The sequence below is a fragment of the Ambystoma mexicanum genome, chromosome 6p (genome assembly GCF_040938575.1).
Source record: "Ambystoma mexicanum isolate Mex_15411 chromosome 6p, UKY_AmexF1_1, whole genome shotgun sequence".
Classification (NCBI taxonomy): Eukaryota; Metazoa; Chordata; class Amphibia; order Caudata; family Ambystomatidae; genus Ambystoma; species Ambystoma mexicanum.
Window position 1 is genome coordinate 1,356,886,938 of NC_090935.1, and position 13,731 is coordinate 1,356,900,668.

General features: G+C 44.2%; 1 long non-coding RNA gene across 1 annotated transcript in view; it reads right to left on the reverse strand.

Moving 5' to 3' along the window:
* Window positions 1-4,463: 4,463 nt before the first annotated feature.
* LOC138510418 (uncharacterized) overlaps window positions 4,464-13,731 on the reverse strand; it is a 380,472-nt gene continuing 371,204 nt past the window's right edge. Inside the window, exons 2-4 of the long non-coding RNA XR_011280381.1 lie at window positions 4,915-5,076; window positions 4,711-4,829; window positions 4,464-4,616 (exon numbers count right to left, since the gene is read on the reverse strand). This is a non-coding gene — a long non-coding RNA (uncharacterized lncRNA). The remainder of the gene's footprint in view (window positions 4,617-4,710; window positions 4,830-4,914; window positions 5,077-13,731) is intronic.

Consider the following 13,731-nt stretch of genomic DNA (forward strand, 5'->3'; position numbering starts at 1 on the left):
CCCTATAGCTATGAGAGTGTTCCCTACCTAGTAAACTACAGTACGGGTGCTCATCAGATCTCTAAACATAATAATAGTCCTTTCTCTGAAAAAGTACCTTCTATCTAGTCCTACCACCATAGAAAATAACCTACATAGTCAGAGCTGTAAGCTACTGATTTATGGCTCTCTTTGTCCAGTCTCACAATATTCTTGGCTGTCATATGTTTCATAGCTCCAAGAAGAAAAATAAATGTAAAAATCACCAACAAAAAGTTCTATTGCTTTGCCCAATTGAAGTGTTGATATAGATTTCAAAATTCAAGTGCTTTTGTTTCCTTCTCTCGCACTCCTCAAGAGTTGCAATAGTCCATGGTACAAACTTAGCTTTACCATTTCTTTTTGCTCTGGAGATCTTCCTTATCTCCCTTTTCCAACTATGTATATGATTTTCTGTTATCTTCTGGTTTACTGGTTTGAACCCTCCAGGTTATATTTCTCTTAGTATCTTAACATGGTCTTCCTGTCCTTCACGTTGCTTTAGGCTTAACAATATGCTGGGGCTTTGCTACTCTGTATTTCTCAGGCTTTTATAACCCACAACGTCATGCAATGTCCCACTTTGATATGTTTTCTGCTAATTTCCCGAGCCAAACCACTACCCTTTTCAGTGTCAGGTCCGCTCCTTGGGAATGGCGTTGGCATCTCACAGCTCGCCCACCTTCGGGTTGCTTGTTGCACTGATTCCGTTACTTCTCCTTCATATATGCTGCTGGCTCTCACAGCCTCCGTGACCCCGCCCGGAGTAGACATCCCCATTCCTCCAGTCCCGCCTGGTATCAGTGTTCATTTACAGGCCTCTAGACAACCATGGTCTCGGCTTGGTCATGCCACCAGACGAGACAACCTCTTCATCTCGTTCTCTCAAGCAGTTGCTCCACTTCTTGGTTAGCCATCCCTGCCTGGTCCTTCACTCCCTGGCTCTCTGCTTGCCGCTACCACCTGCTCCACAGTACTGCACGACTCTGCCCCTCCACGACATGGTGTTGTCAGAGGCTCCCCTCTGCGTAGTGCTCACCTCTCAGTAGAGTTCTTCGTCCTTTTATGTTTCTTATTTGTATCCCGCAAAGGGCGTGTTGTTCCCCTTTGTTTCTTGAATACAGTTCAGTAATACCTACAGACAATGAGTAAGAAACAATGTCACAGTTGGTTATAGGCTGCTTAGTTCCCATGTAAGCAGATAGAGTTTACTCAGGGAGTCCATGTCCCTTAGGGGAAGCCATTCCCATTGAGGTTCCACTAGCACAGACCGCTAGTGAGGGTCTTGATTGGCAGGCTCACCTCCCTAGCCCCAAAGGGATTGCCCCTCATTGAGGAGAAGGGACAAACAATCCATATTCGTCACATAGCACATTTCTCCGTAATGTTTGCTATGAATGGGATGTTGGAGATAGGCCAATAGTTGCTTTGGCCATTGAAGTCTAATAAAGCTGTTTTTAGGAAGGCGGCCCTGGTAACGTTCATTTCCCAATCTTCAAGCAAAGATACCACAAAGATTACTTACAATGAAAATGGTGTGGTGCACCTTGATGCGATTGACTCACAGGCATGAATACTCAGACTTTTTTCAAACAGGGTCAAGAGAATGCAGATGAGCACTCCAGGACTTCCTATTTTTAACAATGTCTTCTAAGTAGGCTCCAGCATATTCATGGTGGGAATGCAGGTTCATGTCCATGACCCTTTGGAAAATTGCTGAGCCCCAAGAGATCCAAATGGTAGTACATTGAACGGGTAAATTCTCATAAATGTAGAAAAGGCTGCTTTCTCTAAGTATTCTGGTGCCAAAGGAACCATTCAGTAACCTTTTGTAAGATACAACATGGACATATACTGGATTATCGATGTGGGGCATAGGGTAAGCGTCAAACATTGAGATCTCATTTGCTTTTTTGAAGCCAATGCAGATGCTGCAGTGGGGTTTCCCCCAGGAACAATGGGCAAAAACCACTAACTTTGTGAGGCTGTAGTTAAGCCCACGTCTAATATATTCTCGACTTTCACCTGTACCTCTTGGCAGCAGGCTTTCGGTAGTTGGTAGGGGTGAAGTCTCATGGCCTCGCCTGGAGGTATCTTGATTCAATGTATGAAGTCTTCATATACACCAGGTTTATCAACAAAGATATTGTGAAAGTAGTGTAGGATATCCCATAAGTATAATTCTTTAGCAGCTAACTGATTTTTAGGTATTATCTTCTTCAGGTGGCCAGGATGGTTAGTAGCATAGTACCTCTTTGTTGGTTCTGAGAAACTTCCAGCAGGTCCCTTGTATGCCTTCAACTAGTTTACATGGTACACATTGATTGGCCTGCGGCAGCTCTTCTGTTAGATGTGATGGTTAAGGTCCCTCAGAACTTCTATGATCTTGTCAGATCAATACCACCTTGCGAGAAGTTTGTTCTCTGATTTTTGCAAGAGGACCATTACCTGACCTCCTACTTGTCTGTTGTAGAGTTGTTTCTGCACTTCCTGTGTCTCCTGCAAATGTTGGTGTTCCAGGAACTGAGCAAGATGGATTTGTGCCTGGATGCCTTGCACAATGCCACATTCTGTCCTGTATTTTCTTGATTCTCCCTTTCTTCTTTTAGCATTTTCCAAATATTTTCTCATTCTGTCACAAATAACAGCTGAAGCAGGGCGAATCCAGTTGAGGGCTGAGTGGTCATCTGCACTGGAATGAGAGCTGGCGGAACCAGCTCATCTCAGATCTGGGAATCGTTATTGATGAGTTTAAACGGAAGAGATTTAAAGGTATAGTTAAAACTTTCCACTGAGTCATCCATTTGGGGATATAAGGTATTTATGTGCAGTGGAGTCTTTACGTTGGTTACAGGCTTCCACATAAAAGTGGTCCATCAAGATCTCTATAGAAAATCCCACCACATATAGGGTACATTTGTTCTTGTTCTTCGAGGGGCTGAGGGATCCAATGATATCCAACACTTTAGTAGAGAAAGGAATGTCGAAAAAATGGGAGGGGGATGCAGAGGTGTTCAGACAATGCCACTGTGAGACTTTCTGTCAATAATGGAAGGGCGATGCAAGGGTGTTCAGACAACGTCACTGTGAGGCTTACTTTGTGAAACTAACCGGCTCACCAATAAAGGGTAATCTGTCCGTATATGCCAGGCCAAAAAAAACGGAATACATGATCCTGTGTTTTTGGTGTACTCTGGTGTGCGATAGTTAAATGGGAATGGTCAAGGCCTTTAAAGAGTGGAAGCACCAGCTGATGTTAAAACCCTTTCCCATTCCCAATATGGTTATTTAATACCCTGTAAATCCCTGGCATTCCACAAAATATGGTCCTGACTGCTGGGCCCCTTTCTCCTTGGAGACCACCTCCTCAAAGGGGGACTGTAGCGACTGATCATTTCTTTGAGCCACTGCAAAGTCAGAGCTTTTCACTAGTTTTTCAATGACCCCATCAGTATTTCATAGGTACCCCTTATCACTCGTCAACTTCATGCAAGAGTTGTCCCCAGTCTCCTTCCTCAGTAAGGCTGAGATTTACAGTTTCCTTCACCATTCTCAGGAGGTATTTCTCACAGCACAAACACATTGTGCTACTGGGTCCCCTATATGAACTACAAAGTTCTGATCACTATGATTAAATAGCAACACCTTGACCTACCACTGATAGTCAGAGTCTATGACTATTGCCCCACTTCAATGCAATAATTTGGGGATATGATTTGGTCACACTTCTCTGAAAGGTTCCCTCGCAAAACTCTAACCCTGACCCCATAGGCACTACCGCTCGACCAGTGGGTACGTTTGTATGGTTAGCCTGGGTGGTTCATCGTAGCATCACGAGGAACAAACTGAGGCACAGCAGTAAGCAAATAGATTTTTTTGCTATAATCATTAAATAAATTCAATCACATCATTAAAATTAATAACTGTTCACATAGACGGTAAATTTAGTGATTTTTATCTGTATATTTTCACAGTGCAAGTAAAAAAATCAATATTCAATTATTTCACATATAAGTATATGCATTTTGTGTTCATTTTCAAAAGAAACAAAGGTTAATCATTCAATAGCCAAACGATCTTGTTTACATATTCAATTCACATGTCACAAACTGTGTTTCACATTTATTGCAATCCAATTATCTTGATAGTGGTCAATTTCTGCTCTCTATAAGTAGATTGAGAGTGGAATGCCCTATCTAAAACTAGGCGTTTCGGGCGTGTCTCGCCCTTCTTCAGGTTTAAGATATTGGATTTTCTTTTTGGGCCAAAGCCGATGTTCACTAACCTTCAGATTGGTCATCTGCCGTAGGCTGTTGGCCTAAACTGGTAAAACGTGATTTTGTAGCTGTGAAGTAAGAATAAAGTCAAGTGTGTCTTACATGTTCCATTATTTTCAGATGGAGCTGAGCAGAGGGACAAAGCGCTGTTTAGAGCGCTGGGTCCCCCTGCGCACCGCCTGTAATCTGTGATACCTTATTGAACGTATTTCTGTTTAAAGAGGCTTACCGGTGGTGCGGTCTGTACTGTGTCAGAATATATGTGACAACACACATTCAGTGATGCTGATCCTGTTCTCCTTTAAATGCTTCGGTTGTGCTCTGAAAAATAACAATAATGATGATGTTACATAAGGTAACCCGATCTGTAAACTTGTCCATTGCCCTGGAGTAAGTGATGAGGCAGAATGCCTACCTTCGAGTGACTGCGGGTATGCGTGTCGGATGCTGCCTGGTTTCCTTGAACTCTGGTCATCCCAGCGACCTGGTGCACGAGTTGTTGCAGATAATTAATGGATCTTGGAAAACGTGATCCTAAAGAGAGTATATGAGATTCACTATCAAGAGCTTAATGGAATCATGAGTGTATGTTTTAGCATTGCGTCTCGCAAAAACGTACCTACGCTACTTGAAAGCTGCTCCTCGATGGGAAAACCGCTCGCATGTCCTGCACTGACTGCTGCATTGCACCAACAGCGTCGCTAAGCAGCCGGTCAGCGTTTCTCTATTAGAGTGCTCGCTCTAGTCTGTTTGGGGCGAGTTGGTCGTCAACTCCGTTTGCCTACAGTAAAAGCAGATCATTGAAGGATCATCTGATTAAATCAGATTTCAGCCAAAGAACCAAGAAAACAAAAGGACAATTCAGAGGTACCATACCATGCAATAATTGCAGTTACTGCCATAATGTAATGAAAGGGAATTCCATTCACCACCCACTTAGTGGACAGAAGATCGCATTAATGCATACTTCCACTTGCGATACAATGAATATTATGTATGGCATAAATGCCCATGTGGTGTTTACTACGTGGGGCTTACAAGTCGAAAAGCGAAAACAAGATGGGGAGAACAGAAGTCGAATATTCATAATCATTCTATCAAATCCCCAGTGCCCCAACACTTTGATGCACAAAAACATTCCATTGCCCAGATTCAATTTGTAACCTTGGAACATGTCAAACTCCCAAGAAGGGGTGGACATTTGACCAAGCTTCTCCAGCAAAGAGAAATGTTTTGGATAGAGATACTTGACTCTATGTACCCTCGGGGGATGAATTTTGAATGGGACTTGAATTGCTATTTGTCACTTGGACTTATTGTAAACATGTATGTATTCACATATTGTTACCATAATTACAGACAGATGTACCATATTAATTTGAATGATGTGATTGAATGTATTTAATGATTATAGCAAAAATATCTATTTGCTTACTGCTGTGCCTCAGTTTGTTCCTTGTGATGCCACGGTAAACCACCCAGACTAACATATATTCAGTAGAGGTAGCACTCTACTAACTGGGAGCACCTTGAATACATACCCTATATTTATTGAATGTACACGTGATTTCCGTATGAACACAACAATCTAGACCTGTGTGCACCTTCACATCTCCAATCCTCACGTTTGTATGGTTACTCAGCTACTAACAAAACCATTTTTGTTCTTACGTATGCAGGTTAACATCTGCATATATCACTGTAACTACTTACACAAATCCTTTTTTTTAAATATTTTTATTTTAGGGTTTTGGGAATCACACAAGGAAGAAGTCCTAGCGCATAAGATCTCTGTGGCCCTATCAACAGACATTCCGAAGACAAGAGGTCTACATATAAAAAACACCTGCACACAGGAACCACCTCATGTTATCTGGATTGCATGAGTCTCCAAACTATTTTGAAAAAACAGTTAACAAGCTCAGGTGGTCCAAAGTGTTTCAAAATTCTCCAAACACCCCTAGCAATCAAGTTGTAAAAGCCTGTGACATACAAAGACCCCACCTGTATCGTCCCTCTACACCTTTGTATAGGGATACCCTTTTTAGCCCCAGCGGTTGTCAGCCCTTGGCCCTGGTCTCCAGGCTGCAGTGAACTTATACCACCCCATGTTTTTTCACCCACGATTTACACCCCTGAGTGGGATGTTAATATTAATATTCCGAAGTTTTAGAAGAACCATTGGGGGACTTTGTTGCACCTGCAACCCCATATTGCTGTGGTAGTTATTACTGACACTTCCTCAAAAATAGAGCCTGCTAATACTTCAGTCATTTTTTGAATAAACAGCAATACCAAAACCCTTAAACAGTGTCGCAAGGAACCAGATGATGCAGCTGAACAGGGCTCCCCATTGAAATTGCATTTAAAAGATTTAGTATATGCCTCTGTCATTTGTGTATCACTCTACGCCTCAAGACATTAGATCTTTCTTGCAGAAGACCAAATGGTGTAAACAAACTGCAACGTACAACTGTCATTTCCTGCATAGACCATAATAAACAAACGTTTAAGCCACTGACGTCTAAAGAGGTTAATCCACCATCTGCATTCTTTACCTCTAGGTCCCCTGTGTGCTCTGTTCATTGCTTTTGGTTCTGTATTACATCTGCATTCTTTACGTCCATGTTTACCTGTTGTTCTCTGTGCTTTGCTGTTGGTTCTGTAGTAAATCTGATTTATAGGTCCATTCTTGTTCTTTGTTGTGCTCCCCTCCCTTTTATGCCCACCCATCGCAACCTCCTGTCTGCCCCCCTGCTTGGCTCCCGCCCCTCTCTTTTCTCCCCCCTATGGTGCTCTCTGTCTCACCTATCTTTTCTAACTGCTTTTCTATTGACTATCCTATCCCTCTCACTAAGTCTGGCCAGAAGAAGCTCAAAAGGGACATCCTGGCTTCCAACCCAGGCCTCCCTATCGGTTATACCTACACCAATGCTTCCTCCAGACAGACCCTTACCAACATACTCTTTGTTGTTCCCTCTCCAGGCCTACGGACCCCCCATGTAATCTCAGTTCTCTCTCCTTTTTCTTATTCTCCCATTAATGGTAGCACCCGGTGGGAGGTACTCCTGGCCCCTTCCACTCCTCTAAGACCATCATTAATGTCTACTTAAATGGCACCATCTTGGTCCAGGGCCCACAGGCCAATCTCCTCCTTTTTGATAGACGCTTCTCGCACCTTATCAACTTCCTTTCCTCTCCTGCTATCCCTTCTAACCCTCTCTGGCTCCTCTGGCAGACACCTCTTCGGCACCCCCTGCTGCTTCTCCAGCCACCCTGTTGCCTCCCCCTCCACCTCCCCTCTGGCACTCTCTTCTTCCTCTCTGACTACCCTGCCTTCTCTTCCTTCCTCGTCTGCCCATCCTCAGGCACCTTCAACACTTCCGTAGGGCGTACCTGTGGCCTGTACCCCTCCCCTGAAATCCTTCAAATGTGGCAACCTGATCCACAACGCTATTCCAAACTCTCATTCAGCTGTCAACAGTCCTCTGATATTTGCCGTCTCCTGGAAGAGCTTGATTTGGATGTACTTAGTCACACCAAGACTTGGTTCATGGCCAGCTCTGTCATGAGTTTTGACACTCTCCTTCCTGATAGCTACAAGGTCCTCTCTGAACCCAGTACATGCCGTCCTGGTGGAGGTGTAGCCTTGATTTTCCCGGAGTGGATCCCTTCTTCGGTCATTCCAATGCAGGACTTTCTCCTCCTTTGAATGCCTGGTCTGCAGGCTCTCTATTTCTCCTGGCCTCGCTCTCACTGTGGCCACTATCAACAGGCTGCACGGCCAGGCTGCCCTCTTCCACTCTGAGTGGGCTGAGCTCTGCTCCTATCTCCTTGCCTCTACCTTTCAACTTCTCCTCCTTGCAGACCTGAACATCCACCTGGATGCTACCAACAATTTTTCAGGACTATTTCGCAACCTCTGCGATTCTCTCTCTCTCTCTCTATTCTTCCCTCTGGTCCGACTCTGCAGGGCACAACCTGGATGTTCTGATCTCCTCACACCTCCCCCTCTCTAACCTTTTCACCACTCCTCTCTATTGGAGAGATCACACTCTCCTATCCTCCCGCCTCTCTCTCGCTACCCCACAGGTGAAGCTGACTCCTGCACTGCCACCTACCTTCTCGGTCATCCAACCCAAGAAGCGTGTGTTATTTGAGGCTTTCGGCTCTACTTCCTCTCCTCCTCCTGCACCTTTGGTTGACTCACATCCTGACACAGCCCTCTCTAACCTTCATCTCTCTATCTCTAACACTCTGGATGTCCTTGCCCCTGTCATGAGGAGCTGCTTGAAGCCCAAATCCAAGTACAACTCTTCGTACGACTCAGACCGTGCCACCCTTAAATGCAAGTGTGGGGTGGTGGAGCGGAAGTGGAGGGCACTGGGTGCACCACCTGACAAACTGGCCTGCCGCCTGCTCCAAAGGCAGTATAGACTCTCTGTCCTCTCTAACAAGAGAGCCTACGTCCAAGCCTGCATCTCTGCGGCATCTAACAACTCGGCTGAACCTTTCAAAATTTGCAAGGAGCTGGAGTCTCTATCTCTCCCATTCCCTGCCAGGCCCTCTGCACAGCCTTGGCTTGCCATTTCACCACTAAAACTCAGGACATCCTGTCCACCCTCTTGCTCTCTACCTACTCCTTTTCCTCCTCTATCACTCCTGGCCCATCTGAGGCCGTCTCTCCTTCTCCTTTCTCCTCCTTTCCCCTGTACACCCCTGATGATGTTTCTAGACAAGTCCGATCTATGAAGGTCTTGTCAAAGCAGGTTCTCCTTTGCTCATCCAGAACCATCAAGGACCACATCAACACCCTTGCTCCAGCCTTGGCTGATTTTTGTAATCACTCCTTTGCCACTGGAACTTTCCCCTCCCCCCTCAATCACTCCCTTGTGCACTCCCTTCTAAAGAAACCCCCGGCCGATACTTCCTCGCTGGCTAACTATCGCCTGATTTCCATCACTCGTTTACTGGGCAAACTCCTTGGAAAAGCTGGCCATCTGCCAGCTTAATCTGCATACTGAATCTGTTGGTTGTCTCCACGACCACCAGTCTGGCTTCAAAGCTGCCAGAACCATGGAAACTGCTCTCCTGAACAACCTTCAAGACCTGCTCTCCAATCATGACTTTAATCTCCCTTCTGTCCTGCTCCTCGATCTATCCTCTGCTTTTGATACAGTCAACCATGTCACCCTGCTCAATCGCCTTTTTGACAACCTGGGTATCACCGATCGGGTCCTGGGATGGTTGACCTCCTCTCTCATTGACGGACCCCTCTCAGGTCCAATTGGGGTCTTTCCTCTCTTCTATCTCTCTCTCTCTACTTGGGGTGTTCCCCAGGGGTCTAATCTCTCTCCCTGGATTTTCAACCACTACATGGCACCTCTTGCCCACCGCATTGCTACTTTCTGTTCCAATTTTCAGTGTTATGCGGATGAAATTGTAGAGGAACAACTGCATGCCTCTGCAAGAAACCCTGCCCCCCTTCCTCCCATACATTGGGGACCTGAGACTGTACCGTGTTTGACACCAGCAGTTGTGCCAATACCGGAGAGTGTGTTCGAAAGAAGATACTTGTTGAGACAACCCTACCAAATGTATCCCCGAAGTGATGACAACCTAAGGGAGGAACTCCCTGAAGGAATATGAGAAAGAGCAGAAAAAAGCCAGTGACGTCACAAAAAGTATGCACGACGTCCCGAGATACTGACCGAAGAGGATGTATAGATCCTAAAGAAACTAATGATGAAGTAAAGAATCGAGTGAACTTTTAAATACAAAAAAAGAAGATTACTTTTGCACAAGTGTTGCAGAAAATCATCCATTCAATAAATGTACAGATGCTGAAACGCAAGGTAGACTAAGTCATCATAGAAGCTGGCTATCCGTAGTGAGTAGAACGCAGGCAAAGCCACCATTGTATAGAAGCTGGACTTCATTATCATGAATTTAGTAATCCAGAACCCATGAAGCCGGAAGGGATAGCTGTGTCGCAGCAAGAATAAGCAGAATCGTGGAGCTGCAAGATGAGGCTGTCTGGCCTGGAGTCAAGACGGAAGCAGCCAAGGTCAGCTATCTATTCTGGAAATGAGCTAACGTGCAAGGATGAATCATCCCTTGTTAAGGTGCAAAGAAAGAACACCAAGAGTGCCAAGTTTAATTCATTGAAAGCATTTAAAAGCAGCAAAATTGACCAAATCTAGGTCTCCTGTCACATGAGCCAAGGATTAAAATAGAGTTCGAACTTGGAGTCCCAGAACATGCTAGTGAGTGCTCTCACTCCCATGTATTCTAAACAAGGATATTGTGCAAGGCCAAGTTCAAAGACTATCCTCATGGCAGAAGGCATGGGCAATGAGAGCTTCTTGGCTAATTGGGCGGAGAGGTAGTGTCATGCCCCATCTCCTTGCACCTGCGTCTAGGTTTAGGTGCTGCTAAGTGAACCGAATGTTCCAGATCTGGCACAAGCGTGCCAACCAATTGTAGTAGTCCATATAATGAAGGACCAGGGTAATATAAAGGCGAGAGAAGAAGTACCCTGTATTTATGAATGAGACATAGATAAGTGGGAAGGTGATCACAGTGTTTTATAAATGTGTAAATGTCTGACTAGTCTAAATGTTGTTTGTTGAATAAAGTATCGAGGAGCAATAGAATTGTGAAGAAGTAACAGTGATTAAAGATAAAGTACAGCGAAAATATTGGCCCCAATCAAAAGAATAGATAGGTCATTGAAATTAGAGGACTGAGCAGTGATTGATGGTGCTTGCTCATAATTGTTGTTTTAAAAAGTTAAAAGTGTGATTTAAGTCAAAATAAAAAGGTTTATTTAATGATCTGGTAAGTATTGACAGTCAATTGAGACTTGTCATTATGGGTGACACTCTCCTCATGCACTTATGCAAGACAATGCCGAAACACGCACCCAAGCTCAAACAGTACAGGGCGAAATGGGTAAAGGGAACCGCAGATAAAATGTTCATGCCATGGCCACAAGGGGCATCGTTGTCAAGAGCGTTATTGCAAAACATGACCACATACTTGCACGCCACGTACACAAGGAAGAAATTAGAGCAAAGATTAGCAATTTTAGAACTTTGGAAGATGTATCAAGAGGAAAGAGAAGACCCGCCACCTGAGGAGTGGATGCTTAATCAGCATAAGGGGGACTGCGTTGAGCCCTTAGCTCCCCTTACTATGCCTAAGGTAAAGTGTTGCTACGGAAGAGATAGGAGTATATCCTTTAAAGGAATTAAGAGCAGCGACGTGGTATAGTAATCCGATCTATGAACCCCCTGCTTACAGTAGTGACGATAGTCCGGAAGAGAATAAAATAAAGGAAGATATTTATAAATTCATACAAGACAAGGAAGAAAGAAGCGAATGGTCGAATTTGTCGACAGATATAGATGGATAAATCAAGACATGGAAAGGAGAAAAAGATAAGCCTGATGAGGTAACACTCATACAAAACTAATGGATGGGAGCACATAGTAATCAAAATAGATGGGAAAAGTATCGAGGAAGTTAAGCAAAGAGAAGATAAGGACAGACAAGAAAGGAAAGAAAAGGAAAGATAATGAATGAGAGAGGAGTTTAAAGGAAGATGAGCAAAGAAAGAAAAGCCAGTGCGGAGAGAACAAATATATCAAGAGGAACAGGAGAAAAAGGTAAAACGAGCAGAGGAACAAAGAAAGTGCGACAAAGAGCGATAGAAGAGAGGGACAGGATGGAAAGAACGAGAAAGGAGGAAGAAGCACAACGATTAAGGGACAAAAGGTTACAGAGAAGAAGAGAAGGAGAATGAAGAGAAGGAGTAAGGAGGAAAGAATGAAGGCAAGAGGAAGAAAGAGTTAGAAGAGATGCGAGAAAGTGAAAGGGAAGTAAATGAAGAAATAGAGGGAAAAAGGAGGAAGTGAGGTTCAGATACCAGTCTTATTCATAAAGAACAAATGAGACAGAGCCCAGAAATACAATCGGATAGAGTGGAAGAGATTCTTCTGATAAAGGAAGTAATGCCAGCAGCATCCAGGGCAGCCCTAGAAGAAGAAAGAGATAATGCGGAAAACATTGGAGAAAGAATCAATAAGGTCTATCAGCAATTAAGACGAAATAGCGAGTATGGAACTCGAGGGAACAATGATCGATTCCCAGTACTTTGATCACAAAGTGAGGAAGAAAACCTGTTTATTGATGGACATCGAGCAATGTCTTTGAGCAGATTGAACTTAGACAAAGGCAAGGAGGATGTTAGTCATACTAGTTGGGGCCTAGGCATGTCGGACGAGGAAAGAAAGTTAGGTTTTAGGGCAGAAATAGGGAGTGTGTGCACCCCTGTAGGAAGCCGACAAATGGATAAGGAAGTGAGATGGTCAGATCTGGAACAGTCTAAAGACAGAAAGCCAGATCTCATAGCATAGTGTGAGCGTCCCCAAGGACAATCGTGTAGTGAGAAGGGAGATTCTCCACCATATTTAAGCAGGTTAAGGTTATTTTCCGACAAGGAGATAGATTGGGACGTTTGTCCCTGCCATGGATAGACTAATAGTGGGATCCAACTATGGGATGGGGTTCTCGCAGTTCCCCTGGTTAAAGAAGGGGGGAGCAAGACCGCAATATATTCCATGGCAATAGATGGACAAGGATAACTTAAAATCTAAGCTCCCTAGTTTGACATCAGGGGCTGGGAAATAGATATATGAATTAGAGAAAATGACAGGAGGAAATACGCTGGCAAAGGGGACATAAAAGGTCTCATGGCAGCAATTCTTGGAGAGAGGGCTGATGACATATAGAGAAAAGCGGGATATTCAAGTGTAACTGTACAAAATGCAGCGCATGATGGACCACCATTCAATAACTGGAGGGCAGATGTCTGGAGGGCTCTCATGGTACAGTATCCTGACACATCAGATAAGAGTGCAATTTTGAAACGTTAAATGAAAGAAGATGAAGATCCTATTGCTATATTCAGGATATTGAGGCGGAATGCAGCTTGAAACTTGCGTACAATGGGAAAAGGCAGCAGCCTTATTTTACCATATTTTATGTCAGGGCTTGCCTGAACCAGTACATAGGCAGATGAAAAAACAAGCGGGAATGGAAGCAGGGCCATGGGCTGAGATACAGTTCACAATAGTACACCACTGCCGGTTATTACAAGAGAAAAACAACAAGAAAGATGAAAATAGAAAATAGAAAGATTGAGGAAGCGAAGTCTGTTCAGAAAAAGTTGTCAACATGTGCCATAGAAGGGGCAGTATTGACAAGCAGAGAAGGAATGGGAATGCAGAAAGCAAAGGGTACATCACAGGCAAATAATCTGTGCCCAATGGACCAAATTGGGTATGGGTTTATGCCATGGGGCAAAGGGATAGGTTAGAGGAGGCGAATTTCAGAATAGCCAAGGTGGGTTTGGAAACACACAGAACGAGAA